The 21,319-nt window shown below is 47.6% G+C and overlaps 1 pseudogene; it reads right to left on the bottom strand.

The window, feature by feature from the left end:
- LOC135531021 (ubiquitin carboxyl-terminal hydrolase 22-like) overlaps window positions 1–17,085 on the bottom strand; it is a 34,075-nt pseudogene extending 16,990 nt beyond the window's left edge.
- Between the last annotated feature and the right edge of the window lie 4,234 nt (window positions 17,086–21,319).

The raw sequence follows: 21,319 nt of genomic DNA, 5'->3' as shown, positions 1-21,319 counted from the left end.
ACCACTGTCTCCGTCCAGTAGGGGGATATTACCACCGTCTCCTTCCAGTTAGGGGGATATTACCACCGTCTCCTTCCAGTTAGGGGGATATTACCACCGTCTCCTTCCAGTTAGGGGGATATTACCACCGTCTCCTTCCAGTTAGGGGGATATTACCACCGTCTCCTTCCAGTTAGGGGGATATTACCACCGTCTCCGTCCAGTTAGGGGGATATTACCACCGTCTCCTTCCAGTTAGGGGGATATTACCACCGTCTCCTTCCAGTTAGGGGGATATTACCACCGTCTCCTTCCAGTTAGGGGATATTACCACCGTCTCCTTCCAGTTAGGGGGATATTACCACCGTCTCCTTCCAGTTAGGGGGATATTACCACCGTCTCCTTCCAGTTAGGGGGATATTACCACCGTCTCCTTCCAGTTAGGGGATATTACCACCGTCTCCTTCCAGTTAGGGGATATTACCACCGTCTCCTTCCAGTTAGGGGGATATTACCACCGTCTCCTTCCAGTTAGGGGGATATTACCACCGTCTCCGTCCAGTTAGGGGATATTACCACCGTCTCCGTCCAGTTAGGGGGATATTACCACCGTCTCCTTCCAGTTAGGGGGATATTACCACCGTCTCCTTCCAGTAGGGGATATTACCACCGTCTCCTTCCAGTTAGGGGGATATTACCACCGTCTCCTTCCAGTTAGGGGGGATATTACCACCGTCTCCTTCCAGTTAGGGGGATATTACCACCGTCTCCTTCCAGTTAGGGGGATATTACCACCGTCTCCTTCCAGTTAGGGGGATATTACCACCGTCTCCTTCCAGTTAGGGGGATATTACCACCGTCTCCTTCCAGTTAGGGGGATATTACCACCGTCTCCTTCCAGTTAGGGGGATATTACCACCGTCTCCGCCCAGTAGGGGGATATTACCACCGTCTCCGTCCAGTTAGGGGGATATTACCACCGTCTCCTTCCAGTTAGGGGGATATTACCACCGTCTCCTTCCAGTTAGGGGGATATTACCACCGTCTCCTTCCAGTTAGGGGGATATTACCACCGTCTCCTTCCAGTTAGGGGGATATTACCACCGTCTCCTTCCAGTTAGGGGGATATTACCACCGTCTCCTTCCAGTTAGGGGATATTACCACCGTCTCCTTCCAGTTAGGGGATATTACCACCGTCTCCGTCCAGTTAGGGGGATATTACCACCGTCTCCTTCCAGTTAGGGGGATATTACCACCGTCTCCTTCCAGTTAGGGGGATATTACCACCGTCTCCTTCCAGTTAGGGGGATATTACCACCGTCTCCCTCCAGTTAGGGGGATATTACCACCGTCTCCTTCCAGTTAAGGGGATATTACCACCGTCTCCTTCCAGTAGGGGGATATTACCACCGTCTCCTTCCAGTTAGGGGGATATTACCACCGTCTCCTTCCAGTTAGGGGGATATTACCACCGTCTCCTTCCAGTTAGGGGGATATTACCACCGTCTCCTTCCAGTTAGGGGGATATTACCACCGTCTCCTTCCAGTTGGGGGATATTACCACCGTCTCCTTCCAGTTAGGGGGATATTACCACCGTCTCCTTCCAGTTAGGGGGATATTACCACCGTCTCCTTCCAGTTAGGGGGATATTACCACCGTCTCCTTCCAGTTAGGGGGATATTACCACCGTCTCCTTCCAGTTAGGGGGATATTACCACCGTCTCCTTCCAGTTAGGGGGATATTACCACCGTCTCCTTCCAGTTAGGGGGATATTACCACCGTCTCCTTCCAGTTAGGGGGATATTACCACCGTCTCCTTCCAGTTAGGGGGATATTACCACCGTCTCCTTCCAGTTAGGGGGATATTACCACCGTCTCCTTCCAGTTAGGGGGATATTACCACCGTCTCCTTCCAGTTAGGGGGATATTACCACCGTCTCCTTCCAGTTAGGGGGATATTACCACCGTCTCCTTCAGTTAGGGGGATATTACCACCGTCTCCTTCCAGTTAGGGGGATATTACCACCGTCTCCTTCCAGTTAGGGGGATATTACCACCGTCTCCTTCCAGTTAGGGAGATATTACCACCGTCTCCTTCCAGTTAGTGGGATATTACCACCGTCTCCTTCCAGTTAGGGGGATATTACCACCGTCTCCTTCCAGTTAGGGGGATATTACCACCGTCTCCTTCCAGTTAGGGGGATTCTGGACCACCGTCTCCTTCCAGTTACGGCCAGGGATATCTGGAGCCAGCCGTCTCCTTCCAGTTACGGCCAGGTATTCTGGAGCTAGCCCTACGGCCAGTTAGGGGGATATTCTGGTCTAGCCCTTCCAGTATTCTGGCGCTAGCCATCGGCCAGGTATGTCTAGTTAGGGGGATATTACCCTAAGTGTAGGGAGCTAGCCCTACGGCCAGGTATTCTGGAGCTAGCCCTACGGCCAGGTATTCTGGAGCTAGCCCTACGGCCAGGTATTCTGGAGCTAGCCCTAAGGCCAGGTATTCTGGAGCTAGCCCTAAGGCCAGGTATTCTGGAGCTAGCCCTACGGCCAGGTATTCTGGAGCTAGCCCTACGGCCAGGTATTCTGGAGCTAGCCCTACGGCCAGGTATTCTGGAGCTAGCCCTACGGCCAGGTATTCTGGAGCTAGCCCTACGGCCAGGTATTCTGGAGCTAGCTTCTGTGTTGTGTGTGGCCAGGTGTGGCTGAGCCCGGCTAGCTGTGTTGCACTGTGTAGAGTGCAGTTGAGTGCCCTAGAGTACAGTGAGCTCTGTGTAAATGTGACAGGACAGCCCAGCATCTAGAGAACCTCCTCCCAACAGCAGCTTCACCAGGAGGGGAGGACATGACTTAAATATGAGAGGAGTGCAGTGAAGCGGCAGTGTTGGGAGACTGGTAAAGATGAGAGCAGGTTAGAAAAGGGTCACTCCAGACTGATACATCAGGATAGTGTTGGGGAAAAAGGATGGAGGGAGGTAGCTGAGATCAGGGGGAAAAGGATGGAGGGAGGTAGCTGAGATCAGAGGAAGAAGGGTGAGGGGGTAAGATGGAAGAGGATGCAGAGGAGAAGAGGGAGAAGGAGGTGAGGTGAAAGCAGAGGAAGGGAGTTCTTGCCTCTTGGCAATGTAGGAAGTCCTTTGAGAGGATGTCAAAATGTCAAACGTGAGTATTTTAGCAGTCTTGACACATATAACCTTCACTTTCTTACACACTCTCTCACCCCCCCCCCCCACACACAGATTTTAAACATGGGGGATGTTGGCTAGTGGAAAGAACACGGAATGAGGCACACACTTACTGGCAGACTTGACAGGTGACGTCTGATTGGAGGCCGCCAGTGAAAATTTGGTCAATGATGCAGCTACAGTGGTTTGGATTGTTGGCCTTCTTCCCGTTGTCGTCTCCTAGGTAACAGAACACAGAGACAGATGGAGAGCGAGCACACATCAACACAGTGGACACCTTTGCACTTTTAAAGGACTCTTTCACTCTCTCACCCCCCTTCTCACTGTCTGTCACCCTCTCTGTCGCACCCCCTCCCCCTTTGTCCCCCCACTCTCTGTCTCACCCCCCACCCCTCGCTCTCTCCCCACTGCAGTGAAGCCTGTCTAGCACCTCTAAACTCCCTCTACAATTCTGGCGAATCAGAAGCCTCCTTACTGCCAGGTCCCTCCCTCTGTGTCATGGCGGTGCAGTGGGGCACATTATCATTCCACCCCACAATCCTCTCGGTCCCTTCGGTGCTTGGCATTGTCACTTCCCTTCAATCTTCCCCTTCAGTACATTTCCACTGGTGCTGAGTGCGGACAACACACTGCATTATGGGTAGATTTGACACAGACGTGTCTCCTCGGCTAAAGTGGAGTTTCAATTGACACGACTGAGGATTCAGCGCATGCAGAATTTATGCAGGCAGACAGACGTGACAAATCGGTTCTCTCTTCTAACCTATTTGAACTGTAGGAGAACAGATGATTTCCTTTTTACCCAGACGATTACAGTGTAGATCTCATACATTTATCATCCATTTTGTCTTGATGAAACCCACTTGTCTCTATTCAGCTAGAATCAGAACATCTCCGTTCAGTTACACTGAAGAAATACAATATAGCACAACCTCAGCGTCACTTCCCTTTAACCATAACACAGTACTATAGTGTATTTATCAGTAAGTTAAATGAAACTTTCCCACAGTATTTAAGTAAGTCAGGACAGCGATACTTACGGGCGGTGTCTCCTTTACAGTGGCGGTGCAGCACGTCCAGTGCTGCGATGAGGAACTCGTGGGCATCCTGTTGCTCGTAGCCCGCTAAGTGACGTGCGTGAGTCCATACCAGGTGCAGCAGCCGGAAGGGAATGTGGGGCCAACGGTGGCCCGAGTAGAACTGTGGAGAGAAAGTAGGAAATGGGGAGGACAGGGATTTAACATCTGGCAGCCATGTTGTTAAATGTACCGAGACTCAACTTGTATCTTCACTGAAACATGTTTTTCTTTGTACAGCTGAGACCTTAGCACAGGGTTTCAAACCTTTCTGGAACCGTGACCCCATTTTGATATTTAAAACATTTTCCAATTTGAGTCGCTATAAGAGCGTCTGCTAAATGACTTAAATGTAAACAAATGTCATGACCCCCACCATAAAAAAAAAAAGTGTTGTAGTCAATGGACAATGTTCACTTTTTTATTTGGAGTCTATTACAAATCCATTTGACAGTCTATTACAAATCCATTTACAGTACTATGACAGTCAAATATTACCAATCCATTTACAGTACTATGACAGTCTATTACAAATCCATTTACAGTAAGTACTATGACTGTCTATTACAAATCCATTTACAGTACTATGACTGTCTATTACAAATCTGTTTACAGTACTATGACAGTCTATTACAAATCAGTTTACAGTACTATGACAGTCTATTACAAATCCATTTACAGTAAGTACTATGACAGTCTATTACAAATCTATGACAGTTTACAGTACTATGACAACGTCTATTACAAATCCATTTACAGTAAGTACTATGACAGTTACAAATCCCAGTTTACAGTACAAATACATTTGACAGTCTATTACAAATCAGTTTACAGTACTTTGACAGTATTTCTATCTGAAGGAAGTCTGGTTTGAAGTGACTGAAATGCATCAGAAAGGTATTGGGAAGTTCAGAAGATGCTCGGGCAATCATTTTGTTTGATCTTCTATGTAGAAAAAAACATCAAACGCTATTATTTGGTAGTGAATGCTAGTTACTGAACTTCCAGAGAGGGTGGGTCAAACCAGACTGCTGAATCTCCAGGTTGCTATGGGGATTGGATGACTGACAGTCTAGGTCAGGGTGTGAGATGGAGAGAACACCATAATGAAAGGAGTGCTCTGCTTGAATGCACAACCAAGCCCTGCCTATTACGGCACACACACACACACCACACACACACCACACACACACCACACACACAACACACACACAACACACACACACACACCTTTAATCTCCTGACTCTTGACTCTCCTTCTGAGGCCTGATTGAGATTTGAGGAAATCACGCACGCACTAACAAGCTTATATCTTGTATCTTACAGGCTCTTTGGTCCTCCGCTGCAGCTTGAAGCAGGCTGACAAACCAAAGAGTCTATAAAAAGGAAGACAGGGAGGGGCTGATCAAAGAGCAACTCCTCCCTGGCTGAGAGGAGCTGTGTGTGGGTACAAAGTCAGAGGAACAGCCCCTCTTTCCTGGTACTGATGATGGTGCTGCATGCTCTAGGTTCAAAGGGAAAGAGGAACGCGTGGAGCAGGAATGAACAATGTGATTGGGAGAGAGGGAAGAGAAGTGTGTGTGAGCGTCTGGCTCTTAGGGACATGAACAGAGATATGCTCTCTTGCTGAATAGTTCTCAGCAAGCACAAAGTTTGTTCTGAAACTTTTATTCTAGTTCCCATTGTAACATGACAAATATTCTCCAAGGGTATGCTTTTCACTTTTCTCCTTGGTCTACTCCAGACACCAGTTCAATCACCATTCACTGTCACATCTGATTCAACTTGTCAACTCATCATCAGGCCCTCAATGAGTTGAACCAGGTGTTTGTTTATCTGGGGCTACAACAAAAGTGTGTGCTGTCGGGGGGTGGAGGACTGGAGTTGGGAACCACTGACATAGCTTTCCCCTGGATTCACCTGGTCAGTCTATGAGCCCTTACTGATGTCACTTGTTAAATCCACTTCAATCAGTGTAGCTGAAGGGAAGGAGACAGTGTAAAGAAGGATGTTTAAGCCTTGACTATGTCATGGAAAGAGCAGGTCTAACATTCTGTACACTCAGTGTATATACACACCAGAGAGTGGGGGGGGGGAGGAGACACCTGAGCACCAGTTCTATAATGATCAGGGAGCATTGAGTTTAGTAGATGTAATCTAACCAACTGACTGTACTAAACACATTCAGAATGGTGAACGATTGGGTAAGGAGCCTAGCATTTAGAGATAAGTATGGAGACAGACAATCCCCCCACCCTCACACAGACTGGTGAGTTGAGTTTAAACAAAATGCCAAATAGTGCAGCTGTATAATAGGGCAGGGCATTCTTATTGAACTCTGTTCATTTCTCTCAGAGAGTTGTTTCCCTCCAGCTCCACAACGCAGTGATCCAGTCAGTCTGTTAGTCTGGGAGAACATTCTGTTTTGATGTGGTTAGTCATTCCATTTCTATGTCTGACTGGCTGTAATTCCGTCTCATATGTTTTCATTTGGCCTCCCAAACCCCTAGAAGACTGCATTTGACCGCCCTAGGGTTGCAACATTCCAGTCTTTCCCAGAAATCCCTGTTGGAGGACTCCCTCCCTGATTATTCCCTCCTGATTCCGGGAACTGGGATTCTCCAACAACAAACATTTCTGAAAAACCTGGGAATTTGGGAATTTTTTAAGGAATTGAGCAGATTGCCACCCTATCCCCCCAGCTCCGGCCTTACCTCCTGAAAGAGCTGTGACATCTCACACACCAGACAGGAGTTGGACTGCATCTCACACTTGTGCCTGTCGGACAGGAAGAAGTCGCGCAGCAGGGGGGTGTGGGTGAGGGCCTGGACGATGCAGTTCATGAAGCACGTGTTGCCCAGGTTGATCAACCCTCGTAAACCTGACGGGAGACGGGGGGGTTTAGAGAGAGAGGGGGAATGTGAAAAAGTAGGCCCATCTTCAGGACAAACAATCAAGAGAAGCACAGCTCTAACATTCACATCTCCTGTAACAGAGAGGAGGACATTACGCTCTAACATTCACATCTCCTGTAACAGAGAGGAGGACATTACGCTCTAACATTCACATCTCCTGTAACAGAGAGGAGGACATTACGCTCTAACATTCACATCTCCTGTAACAGAGAGGAGGACATTACGCTCTAACATTCACATCTCCTGTAACAGAGAGGAGGACATTACGCTCTAACATTCACATCTCCTGTAACAGAGAGGAGGACATTACGCTCTGACATTCACATCTCCTGTAACAGAGAGGAGGACATTACGCTCTAACATTCACATCTCCTGTAACAGAGAGGAGGACATTACGCTCTAACATTCACATCTCCTGTAACAGAGAGGAGGACATTACGCTCTGACATTCACATCTCCTGTAACAGAGAGGAGGACATTACGCTCTAACATTCACATCTCCTGTAACAGAGAGGAGGACATTACGCTCTAACATTCACATCTCCTGTAACAGAGAGGAGGACATTACGCTCTGACATTCACATCTCCTGTAACAGAGAGGAGGACATTACGCTCTAACATTCACATCTCCTGTAACAGAGAGGAGGACATTACCCTCTAACATTCACATCTCCTGTAACAGAGAGGAGGACATTACGCTCTAACATTCACATCTCCTGTAACAGAGAGGGTTCTAACATTCACATCTCCTGTAACAGAGAGGAGGACATTACGCTCTGACATTCACATCTCCTGTAACAGAGAGGAGGACATTACGCTCTAACATTCCATCTCCTGTGGACATTTTCTAACATTCACATCTCCTGTACCAGAGAGGAGGACATTACGCTCTAACATTCACATCTCCTGTAACAGAGAGGAGGACATTACGCTCCAACATTCACATCTCCTTTAACAGAGAGGAGGACATTACGCTCTAACATTCACATCTCCTGTAACAGAGAGGAGGACATTACGGACATTCACATCTCCTTTGGGCTCTAACATTCACATCTCCTTTAACAGAGGAGGACATTACACTCTAACATTCACATCTCCTTTAACAGAGAGGAGGACATTACGCTCCAACATTCACATCTCCTGTAACAGAGAGGAGGACATTACGCTCTAACATTCACATCTCCTGTAACAGAGGAGGACATTACGCTCTAACATTCACATCTCCTGTAACAGAGAGGAGGACATTACGCTCTGACATTCACATCTCCTGTAACAGAGAGGAGGACATTACGCTCTAACATTCACATCTCCTGTACCAGAGAGGAGGACATTACGCTCTGACATTCACATCTCCTGTAACAGAGAGGAGGACATTACGCTCTAACATTCACATCTCCTGTAACAGAGAGGAGGACATTAGCTCTGACATTCACATCTCCTGTAACAGAGAGGAGGACATTACGCTCTAACATTCACATCTCCTGTAACAGAGAGGAGGACATTACGCTCTAACATTCACATCTCCTGTACCAGAGAGGAGGACATTACGCTCTGACATTCACATCTCCTGTAACAGAGAGGAGGACATTACGCTCTAACATTCACATCTCCTGTAACAGAGAGGAGGACATTACCCTCTAACATTCACATCTCCTGTAACAGAGAGGAGGACATTACGCTCTGACATTAATTTACTTTATTTGACAGGGACAAAGACAAGTAATAAACAGTTTTGTAAATGTGCTAAATTTCGCCATGGTTTGGGCTAGCGTAATCCAGCCATGGTTTGGGCTAGCGTAATCCAGCCATGGTTTGGGCTGGCGCAATCCGGCCATGGTTTGGGCTAGCGTAATCCAGCCATGGTTTGGGCTAGCGTAATCAGCCATGGTTTGGGCTAGCGTAATCCAGCCATGGTTTGGGCTGGCGTAATCCAGCCATGGTTTTGCGTAATCCAGCCATGGTTTGGGCTAGCGTAATCCAGCCATGGTTTGGGCTAGAGTAATCAGCCATGGTTTGGGCTGGCGTAATCAGCCATGGTTTGGGCTGCGTAATCCAGCCATGGTTTTAGGCTGGCTAGCGTAATCCAGCCATGGTTTAGGCTGGCGTAATCCAGCCATGGTTTGGGCTGGCGTAATCCAGCCAGCGTAATCCAGCCATGGTTTGGGCTAGCGTAATCCAGCCATGGTTTGGGCTAGCGTAATCCAGCCATGGTTTGGGCTAGCGTAATCCAGCCATGGTTTGGGCTAGCGTAATCCAGCCATGGTTTGGGCTAGCGTAATCCAGCCATGGTAATCCAGCCATGGTTTGGGCTAGCGTAATCCAGCCATGGTTTGGGCTAGCGTAATCCAGCCATGGTTTGGGCTAGCGTAATCCAGCCATGGTTTGGGCTAGCGTAATCCAGCCATGGTTTGGGCTAGCGTAATCCAGCCATGGTTTGGGCTAGTGCAGATAAAAGCTGTGGTCCACCACAAAGGCCTGTGTGAACAGATCAGGTGAGGCCCAGTGTGGAGCATGGGACTGGTCCAGCCTGTTTGGCCCAGGAATAGAGCTCTGGGCTGGGGGTTAAACTCTCCAGACTCGACCCACTCCACACACCCAGAGACAGCTGGGCTGGCCTCTCTACGAGTGTTTCATTACAGTGAGAGGGAGGAAAAGAACAAAGTAGGAAGACTGAATGAACTCTACAAAATCAAGCGAGATAACTGCAGAGAGGAAAAGAGATTGAGAGAGAAAAGGAAGAATGAAACAGAGGCGTAAGTAAGTTTGAATCTAGTTTGAGAAACAGAGAGCGTCAGAGAAAGAGAGAAGAGACCATCCTTGTTGTGTGAACTTGTCATTGAAGAAGGAACAGTGCATTCTCTCTCTCCCTCACTCTCTCCCTCCCTCCCTCTCCCCTCTCTCCCCCTCTCCCTCCCTAGCCCAACATAAACACATAAGTGACCCAGGACCAGACCCAGACACCTGGACTCACCAGACACCCTACACAGACACCCCAGACACCTGGACTACACAGACACCACCACAGACACCTGGACTATACAGACACCACCACAGACACCTGGACTACACAGACACCACCCAGACACCTGGACTATACAGACACCACCTCAGACCCTGGACTATACAGACAACACCACCCTCCAGACAACACCTCAGACACCTGGACTATACAGACACCACCACAGACACCTGGACTGTACATTACACAACTCTAGCCCAACAAACACACCACAGACACCTGGACTATACAGACACCACCAGAGACACCTGGACTACACAGACACCACCACAGACACCTGGACTATACAGACACCACCACAGACACCTGGACTATACAGACACCACCACAGACACCTGGACTATACAGACAACACCACAGACACCTGGACTATACAGACAACACACGCCTGGGTGATGAAATCGACCCTGCTACTAGCACTTCATAAGGTTGTGCGGAGAGCGGACCAGCCTATATCTCACCGATGGTGCAGTTTGTAGTGATTTTCCTTCGCTTTGGATTGTGCCGTAATAACTCCAGCTCTCGCCGTAGGCTCCCACGTAGAGTATTTCTCCCCTACACCTGGTCACAAAGACAGAGACATCGTTGAGACATTGACCAAACCATCCATATTTTCATCCTGATCCGTGATAAAGGTAGCCTGGTCTCAGATATGTTTGTGCTGTCCTGCCAACTCCTATGGTAATTGTCACACCGGTGACCATAAGATTTGGCAAACAGATCTGGGACCAGGCTATGATGGAGATCTATTGCAGGGATTATTAACTAGATTTGGCCCGTGGGAAAATGTTTTCTTGAGCGAATGGTTGGGGCCAGAACATAATGACAAAAATAATGGAGACTGCAGACTGACCCCCCCAAACCGATAGAATATTTGACTAAAACAATAATTTCAAACCTTGAACATTTGTATATGATCATGTGTCTATTATGAGTTGGAATATTTGGAAACAGATTTTCAAAAATTAAAATCAGTTGGAGCTGATTTGCTGGTGTTTTTACAGTAATTGTTTTTACTACCCAAGGGCCACCAGTGGGGAAACAAAACAATGAAATCTGTGGAGCACGAAGAGTTCTTTTCCAACCTGAACCGAAGGATAGTCCTGTGGCCTCAGCTATACCTCAGGGCTTCATTCCAGGTCCAGAAGTACTGCTCACATTGTATATTAACCATAATGCTTCCTTAGTGAACAACTGGAAGTTACACTTTCATGCTGATGACACTGTGCCAGTATTTCCACTACAGTCATTTATAGGTGGTTGCTGTGCCACGACAAAATCATTGATGCCACGGCCCAAAAATATGGATCATGAAAAAACAATATTTCTGCTAAGGGCGACTTTGAAGATGCACAGTTGAGTGACATTGAGGGAAACCTGCCGTCTGACAAGCAGTCAATGCACAAGTCTTGCAATCGCAGGGAAAACAGCAGTTGATGGCTTTGTTTATTTTATTTATTTAACTAGGCAAGTCAGTTAAGAACAAATTCTTATTTTCAATGATGCCCTAGGAACAGTGGGTTAACTGCCTTGTTCAGGGGCAGAACGACAGACTTTCACATTGTCAGCTCGGGGATTTGATCCGGCAACTTTTCGGTTACTAGTCAACGGCCTAACCACTACCTGCCGCCCCAGAGGATCCCAGCTTTCCATTCCTAACTTTATTTATTAGGGTCAACTCTTCAATATGTGCGAAATGGATCTTTTTAAACCCAGAGTTTTTAGCAATACCATGATTAAGAATGTTAGCGCTCCGCAATTTGCCGTGAGTGCAGAGGAGAGTGGGGTTAAATGTAACACGGATCATCTAACTTGGGGTAAAACACCACCCTACCTCACAATCATTTCTTCAAATGGAATGACAGATTCATGGTGACATGAAGTGGTTTCTGTGAGAGGTACAGGCAGGTTTACCCCAAGTTACCCTAACAGGTAGGCTACATTAGATTCACTTTGTTTCATTCACCAATAGGATCCTAACTAGATAAAAGATTACATTTGGGATCTAGCTAACGATTAGCCCAATAGGGTAAACCCAGACTGACTACCCCATGCTTCCGCCTATGTATTTATAGTCACTACGCTGCATCAGTTGAACTACAGGTGATAATGCTGATCGCTAATAGCATACCTGTTAATATGGACCATGTAAAGGCTATATGCCTGCCATGGTCCAATATGTTAAAATCACTTAAACAAATAATTGTACTAATACATGACCAAAAGTATACGGACACCTTGAACATCTCATTCCAAAATCATGGGCATTAATATGGAGTTGGTCACCCCTTTGCTGCTATAACAGCCTCCACTCTTCTGGGAAGGCTTTCTGCTGGGACTTGCTTCCATTCAGCCACAAGAGCATTAGTGAGGTCACGCACTGATGTTGGGCGATTAAGGCTTGGCTCGCAGTCGCCGTTTCAATTTATCCCAAAGGTGTTTGATGGCCTTGAGGTCAGGGCTCTGTGCAGGCCAGTCAAGTTCTTCCACACTGATCTCAACAAACCATTTCTGTATGGACTTCGCTTTGTGCACGGGGGGCACTGTCATGCTAAATCAGGAAAAGGCCTTCCCCGAACTGTTGACACAAAGTTGGAAGCACAGAATCATCAAGAATGCCGTAGCATTAAGATTTCCCTTCACTGGAACTAAGGGGCCGAGCCCGAACCAGGAAAAACAGCCATAGACCATCATTCCTCCTCCACCAAACGTTATAGTTGGCACTACGCATTTGGGTTGGTAGCATTCTCCTTGCATCCACCAAACCCAGATTCGTCCGTCAGACTTCCAGATGGTGAAGCCAATGCTTGGCATTGTGCATGGTGATCTTAGGCTTGTGTGAGGCTGCTCAGCCATGGAAACCCATTTCATGAAACTCCCGACGAACAGTTGTCCTAACGTTGCTTCCAGAGGCAGTTTGGAACTCGGTAGTGAGTGTTGCAACCAGACGATTTTTACGCACTACACGCTTTTGCACTCAGCGGTCCCGTTCTGAGAGCTTGTGTGGCCTACCACTTCGCGGCTGAGCCATTGTTGCTCCTAGACGTTTCCACTTCACAATAACAGCACTTACAGTTGACCAGGGCAACTCTAGCAGGGCAGAAGTGTGACAAACTAATTATTGGAAAGGTGGCATCCTATTATGGTGAAAGTCACTGAGCTCTTAAGTAAGGCCATTCTACTGTCAATGTTTGTCTATGGAGATTGCATGGCTGTGTGCTCGATTTTAAACACCTGTCAGCAACGAGTGTGGCTGAAATAGCTGAATCCAATCATTTGAAGGGGTGTCCAGATACTTTTGTATGGTATATATAGTGTATGTGAATGCAGCTGCCACTACTTTAAAATCACTGGATGCAGTTTATCAAGCTCCACACATTGTGATCTGTATGAGAAAGTGGTTAAATAAATAAAGGTTAAAATACATGAAGGAATAAATCAATTATTGACTGGGGGGAGATAAAACAGACACAGAAAAGTAGCGTTGCCTGAGCTGCTGGAGACCAGCAACACTGTACCTTGCAATTTCCAGGCTTTCCTCTGTTCTTCTTTGGCAATCTGTTCCATCTCTTTGTCGTATATGTAGTCTTGGCACACGAAACAATATATTCCACCATATAATAAGTCTATTGCTGGAAGGGAGAGAGAAAGAAGGAATACAAAACCATTAGAACTAGATATTTCCTACAGAACAACAGCTTGTGTTGATTGCACGTCTAACCTCATCATTGATGTGGCCAGCATGAAGACAAGCACTTTCTGTGTGTTCCACTCCTCTATTGACTTGAGCCTTGTGTCGTTCCATGTCATTGCTGCTTGCATTGGAGAATTAGAGAACTATCACGTAGGGAAGGTGTGTGTGTGTGTGTGTGTGTGTGTGTGTGTGTGTGTGTGTGTGTGTGTGCTCTTTCCACTGTGTGGTGTGTGTGTGTGTGTCACAGAGTGTTTTTTTTGGGACTGTGTGTGCGTGCATGTCCATCACATCTACCTAGGAAACTACTTTGCCCCTGCTCTTTCCACTAGCCTATGTTCTCCAACACCATGGTAACAATACCTGGGTTCTTCTGTTGCCGTGACAACCTATTTATTCATAGGTTGCACCTCTGTCACTAAGCGTCATGCCACTTATGAAAGTTCTCAAGCCCTCTACCGATGGGCGCCATAGTTGGTGCCATAAAGTGGTGATAGCGTCCGTTCAGAAAGACTAGGGTTAACTACTATTTCATCTAAATTACACTATAGTGCCTGGAAATACGATGACATTGCTAAAGTAGTCAAATATTTAGTAGGAAACTACTTTGCCAGCATTATCATGGTCGTCAAAGTTTACTTGGGCCAGTAGCCAGATGGCAACGTTGTCATTAGGGGCAGCAGGTAGCCTAGTGGTTAGAGAGTTGGGCCAGTAACCAGCAGGTAGCCTAGTGGTTAGAGGCTAGTGGTTGGGCCATTAACCAGCAGGTAGCCTAGTGGTTAGAGCGTTGGGCCAGTAACCAGCAGGTAGCCTAGTGGTTAGAGCTAGTGGTTGGGCCAGTAACCAGCAGGTAGCCTAGTGGTTAGAGCGTTGGGCCAGTAACCAGCAGGTAGCCTAGTGGTTAGAGCGTTGGGCCAGTAACCAGCAGGTAGCCTAGTGGTTAGAGCGTTGGGCCAGTAACCAGCAGGTAGCCTAGTGGTTAGAGCGTTGGGCCAGTAACCAGCAGGCAGTTAGCAGGTAGCCTAGTGGTTAGAGCGTTGGGCCAGTAACCAGCAGGTAGCCTAGTGGTTAGAGCGTTGGGCCAGTAACCAGCAGGTAGCCTAGTGGTTAGAGCGTTGGGCCAGTAACCAGCAGGCAGCCTAGTGGTTTGGGCCAGTAACCAGCAGGTAGCCTAGTGGTTAGAGCGTTGGGCCAGTAACCAGCAGGTAGCCTAGTGGTTAGAGTGTTGGCCAGTAACCAGCAGTAACCAGCAGGTAGCCTAGTGGTTAGAGCGTGTTGCCTAGTGGTTAGACCAGTAACCAGCAGGTAACCTACCAGTAACCAGGTAGCCTAGTGGTTAGAGCGTTGGGCCAGTAACCAGCAGGTAGCCTAGTGGTTAGAGCGTTGGGCCAGTAACCAGCAGGTAACCTAGTGGTTAGAGCGTTGGGCCAGTAACCAGCAGGTAGCCTAGTGGTTAGAGCGTTGGGCCAGTAACCAGCAGGGCCAGCGTTGGGCCAGTAACCAGCAGGCAGCCCAGTGGTTAGAGCGTTGGGCCAGTAACCAGCAGGTAGCCTAGTGGTTAGAGCGTTGGGCCAGTAACCAGCAGGTAGCCAAATGGTTAGAGCGTTACACTGTACATCAATGCACTTCATCGGCACATTGAGAAGAATGCTCAGCCGGGCATCAGTCCAAATCAAACGTTCAAAACAATATTGTGACGAAACATGCAACTCATGAACAGCCAAATAGAACCCCTGCACATTTGGATACTAAAGGTTTGTCTCGGAACTAGGAGGATCCAGGAGAGGGAAAAGGGACAATTGATGGATAGGCCTAAACAATTTTACAGAAAATGTAAATGGGGCGTTGTGTGAGAGAAGAGCGAGCTAGAAGAAGCGCATCATCTCTGTGTCCAATGGCAACAGGCATGCACTGAGAAAGGCCTTGACTGATGTGGTAACCATGGAACCAGAGAAAAGGAGAGAGAGTTCTGTGTACAACACCACAGAGGAAGTTAAAAATAAATCTGGCAGACACACAGAGGAGGAGGATGAAGGAAGTGAAGGAATCCAGAGGAACAGCTGGGAGTCAGGGGTTCATTTGATTAATGGTACAATGCACAGTGAGTGAGTGTGCTACTGTGGAAAGCCCTGACCTAATTAACACTGTGGTGGGAGTCTGGGGGGCTGGGGTAGGGCGTGATGACAGGAGCGACCGACACGGCTCAGTGTATTTGTGTGTGTGTGTGTGTGTGTGTGTGTGTGTGTGTGTGTGTGTGTGTGTGTGTGTGTGTGTGTGTATAGATCAAAACCTTACTGTGACACCCCACTGAACGACCGACACGGCTCAGTGTGTGTGTTTGTGTGTGTGTGTGTATAAGTGTGTGTATAGATCAAACCCTTACTGTGACACCCCACTGAACGACGACACACGGCTCAGTGTGTGTGTGTGTGTGTATAGATCAAAACCTTACTGTGACCCCCCAGAACCTTTAACCTCTATCACACCCTAACAGATTACCTTAGCATTACCACCCTCATTCATCTGTCACCATTCTCCTCAGATAATATCACAGCCCGGCAATTACATCCTTTTACTTATCTGTACTGTATATAGACCCATAATTACATAGAAATATAATGAAATGGAAATTCCAATGGATCTGTGATATTTCTCCGCCAGCGTCCCAAACGGCACCCCGTTCCCTTCACAGTGTACTACTTCTTACCAGAGCCCTGTGGACCCCGGTCAAATGTAGTGCACTAAATAGGAGACAGACTTGGATAATTACCATGTAAGAATCACAGGGTCATTCATACTCTATGTGGTTGAGGATTAAACATGTCTAGCCCTCCCACAGAGCTGACAGGGGAACAGACAGGCTTAGAGAATGACATTTGTCTGCCTGAGACTAAGTACTGGCTCCCAGTAGAACGTTAATGCTACGGAGAAGGACGGGCTCTGCTCAATGTCTCTGAAGAGGACAGTTCTCTCAGGCAGAGAGAGGCCTGAATCTGCCTGTGTCTGTATGTGTGTGTGTGTGTGTATGTGTGTGTGTGAGAGAGAGAGATAATGGTCATGACAACATAAGCTAGCACGTGCACATTTTTACCTAGATTGTGTCGTTTGTTTTTGGCGTGCTCGTGGATGTGTTTCTTTGTGAAGCAGCCGAAGAAGACGCAGGAGAGACAGGAGTGGAGCCGGTTCAGGTGGGCGCCACACATGTGACAGATACATGATTTGGCCTGCAGGGGCGAGAGAGACAAAGAGGGGCGATAGAAGGATGGAAGGGAAGGTGACGAGAGAGGGGGAGGAAAGGGATGGAAGGGAAGGTGACGGAGAGGGGGAGGAAAGGGGGGGACGGAGAGAGAAGGAGTTGAGAGAGAGATTCAGAATTAAAAAGAATATACATTGACATCTGAGCATTGAAAAGAAAGATGTCATCGTAGCCTGCACTCAAATAGAAGATGGATGTTACGTGCGGTTAGGTTTTTCCTTTTCAAACATAGGCGGCGTGTCCATTAGGGGGAAGCTTTCCTTAAAGTCAATTGAATTGCCAAAATTATATAGCCTATTGAGCCTAATACTTTCTATACAGAAATACATGTCATACTTCTAAATAAGCAACTATAGCATGATTTGGCGACAGAGGATCATTAGCTTATCTTTAAAAAAAACATTTAAATATATTGCCTATAGTCGGAAGGAAAGGCAGCACGTGCAATTTGGGCAGATTATTGTTTGGTTGCGACTGTCTGGGAAAAGTAGAGGCCAAGCCAGGCATATTGTAATATTTCAAAATACAATCACAGGAAAACATTGTTTAGAAAGCAAATGGTTATTGCTGTAGAGAAAACAAACTATTAAAATACTAATGTATTTTCATTGTCATTAGGGGGGTGGGGGGGGGGGTTCAGTGTTACTTAAAAAGTTTGTTTTTGGACAATAATTTCCTCCTCCAGTTTAGATGGACGTCATATTGTACTTGCGTCTCCCCTTCTGGTAACCTATTATATGAACAACGTTGGTTTTATTGATGTGTCTGTCAGCAGATAGGCTACCTTGGAATTCGACATATTAAAAAAGATTCTGCTAACGTCTCCAGTCATATAAAGTGTAGTAGAAATGAATGTGTTTATGAAAAGGCCACATTTTACTCATGCAAAGAATGAAGAAGCGTATCTGATACAGTCTAGGTCTACTCTACCCTGTACGGGCTCAGTCATGCACTGAACACTCTTTATGCATACACTAGTTAAGTTATTTTATTATCTGAAATTACTATCCAATCTACTCATCACATTACGAATAGTAGATTATCGTGCATAAATTTGCACATGTGATGATTCATGGAATGCTTTAATATAAGGGTGCATTTTTATGGTGAAAATGAGCTTCCCCAAAGTTGAAACTCACGTGGTGCCTATATATGCCTGGTAGGCTACACCAGTTGTAAAAGGGGGGGGGGGGGATACATGTCACTGTACTGAATTGATCCTCTTTTTAAACAGGCCATCAAAACTCTGTTCTCACGTCATTTGACTAGCCTATAGAAACGTTGTGCAACATGAGCTCATGGGTTCTCATGATGTGTTTGATTTGATTCTGGATTACATTTATGTCAGAGTGATTAGAGGGACAACAGAACGCTAGGTACCAGGCCAATAGCGACTGGCAGTTAGCAAGTTTGGTATGCTACTACTCAACAGAGAGAAGCTTTGGAAAAGCCTAGTTACCATGACGAAACGTTTGTGTGTAATTTGACTGTGGTCATGACGGTAATACAGTCACCGTAACAGCCCTAAGATGAAGGCAGACAGAGTAGTGATGGTTGGGCCCTTTGAGAAACACCATGTGGTACAATATATGAAAGCAGACATTCTGCTTGTCCACACAGCACACCATGCTCCATGCTCCTGGTTGGATTCATGCATGGTGGAAGAAAGCATCTTTGACACACTGACAGCAGCTGGAGTGTGAGAGTGTGACGCAGTGCCTCAGAGAGAGGGATTTATAGAACCATTAGAATGCCTGGTCTTTAGTGGACCTGCCACACTGAGCTCTGCAGGGCCTGAGGCCACAGGGAGAGGAGGGGGACGTGGTGAAGTGAGGGGGCGTTGTGAGTGAGTGAGTGAGTGAGTGAGAGCTAGCGAGCGACACAGACACAGACAAAGAGAGAGACCGACGGAGACAGAGACGGAGACAGAGACGGAGAGAGAGAGAGAGAGACGTGTTAGAGTAGAGATGTACGAAATAAATATTCTAGAGTTTTCTCTGGCAGCAGAGAGAGAAAACATGGGAGGGAAAGAGAAAAGGGGAGAGAAAGGCATCAACTGAGGAAAGACAGAGAGAGGAGCCAGACATACGAGACACATCCCTGATGCTGCTCTGATGACCGAAGACAGTCCCATAGCCCTGATGCTGCTCTGATGACCGAAGACAGTCCCATAGCCCTGATGCTGCTCTGATGACCAAAGACAGTCCCATAGCCCTGATGCTGCTCTGATGACCGAAGACAGTCCCATAGCCCTGATGCTGCTCTGACCAAAGACAGTCCCATAGCCCTGATGCTGCTCTGATGACCAAAGACAGTCCTATAGCCCTGATGCTGCTCTGATGACCAAAGACAGTCCTATAGCCCTGATGCTGCTCTGACCGAAGACAGTCCCATAGCCCTGATGCTGCTCTGATGACCAAAGACAGTCCCATAGCCCTGATGCTGCTCTGACTGAAGACAGTCCCATAGCCCTGACTGAAGACAGTCCCATAGCCCTGATGCTGCTCTCTGACCAAAGACAGTGAGCCCTGATGCTGCTCTGGTGAGACAGTCCCATAGCCCTGATGCTGCTCTGATGACCAAAGACAGTCCCATAGCCCTGATGCTGCTCTGATGACCGAAGACAGTCCCATAGCCCTGATGCTGCTCTGATGACCAAAGACAGTCCCATAGCCCTGATGCTGCTCTGATGACCAAAGACAGTCCCATAGCCCTGATGCTGCTCTGATGACCGAAGACAGTCCCATAGCCCTGATGCTGCTCTGATGACCAAAGACAGTCCCATAGCCCTGATGCTGCTCTTGTGACCGAAGACAGTCCCATAGCCCTGATGCTGCTCTGATGACCAAAGACAGTCCCATAGCCCTGATTCTGCTCTTGTGACCGAAGACAGTCCCATAGCCCTGATGCTGCTCTGATGACCAAAGACAGTCCCATAGCCCTGATTCTACTCTGATGACCGAAGACAGTCCCATAGCCCTGATTCTGCTCTTGTGACCGAAGACAGTCCCATAGCCCTGATGCTGCTCTGATGACCAAAGACAGTCCCATAGCCCTGATTCTACTCTGATGACCAAAGACAGTCCCATAGCCCTGATGCTGCTCTGGTGACCGAAGACAGTCCCATAGCCCTGATGCTGCTCTGATGACCAAAGACAGTCCCATAGCCCTGATGCTGCTCTGTGACCAAAGACAGTCCATAGCCCTGATTCTGATGACCGAAGACAGTCCTATAGCCCTGATTCTACTCTGATGACCGAAGACAGTCCCATAGCCCTGAGTCCTCTGATGACCAAAGACAGTCCCATAGCCCTGATTCTACTCTGATGACCAAAGACAGTCCCATAGCCCTGATTCTACTCTGATGACCGAAGACAGTCCCATAGCCCTGATTCTACTCTGATGACCGAAGACAGTCCTATAGCCCTGATGCTGCTCTTGTGACCGAAGACAGTCCCATAGCCCTGATTCTACTCTGATGACCGAAGACAGTCCCATAGCCCTGATGCTGTTCTGGTGAACGAAGACAGTCCCGTAGCCCTGATGCTGCTCTTGTGACCAAAGACAGTCCCATAGCCCTGATGCTGCTCTGATGACCGAAGACAGTCCTATAGCCCTGATTCTACTCTGATGACCGAAGACAGTCCCATAGCCCTGATTCTACTCTGATGACCGAAGACAGTCCTATAGCCCTGATGCTGCTCTGATGACCGAAGACAGTCCCATAGCCCTGATTCTACTCTGATGACCAAAGACAGTCCCATAGCCCTGATTCTGCTCTGATGACCGAAGACAGTCCCATAGCCCTGACCGAAGACAGTCCCATAGCCCTGATTCTACTCTGATGACCAAAGACAGTCCTATAGCCCTGGTGGGAGAGATGGAGAGAGGGATGGAGAAATGAGAGAAAGACAGCAGAGAGGAGTGGGAGAGATGGAGAGAGATGGGAGAAATGAGAGAAAGACAGCAGAGAGAGTGAGAGAGATGGAGAGAGGGATGGAGTAGAGAGAAAGACATGGAGAGAGTGGAGAGATGGAGAGAGGGATGGAGAATGAGAGAAAGACAGCGGAGTGAGGGGAGAGATGGAGAGAGGGATGGAGAAATGAGAGAAAGACAGCGGAGAGAGTGGGAGAGATGGAGAGAGGGATGGAGAAATGAGAGAAAGACAGCAGAGAGAGTGGGAGAGATGGGAGAGAGG

This window comes from Oncorhynchus masou, unplaced genomic scaffold, assembly GCF_036934945.1.
Source record: "Oncorhynchus masou masou isolate Uvic2021 unplaced genomic scaffold, UVic_Omas_1.1 unplaced_scaffold_1493, whole genome shotgun sequence".
Classification (NCBI taxonomy): Eukaryota; Metazoa; Chordata; class Actinopteri; order Salmoniformes; family Salmonidae; genus Oncorhynchus; species Oncorhynchus masou.
Note: the sequence above shows the minus strand (reverse complement) of the source record. Positions and strands in the feature narration are given on the sequence as shown.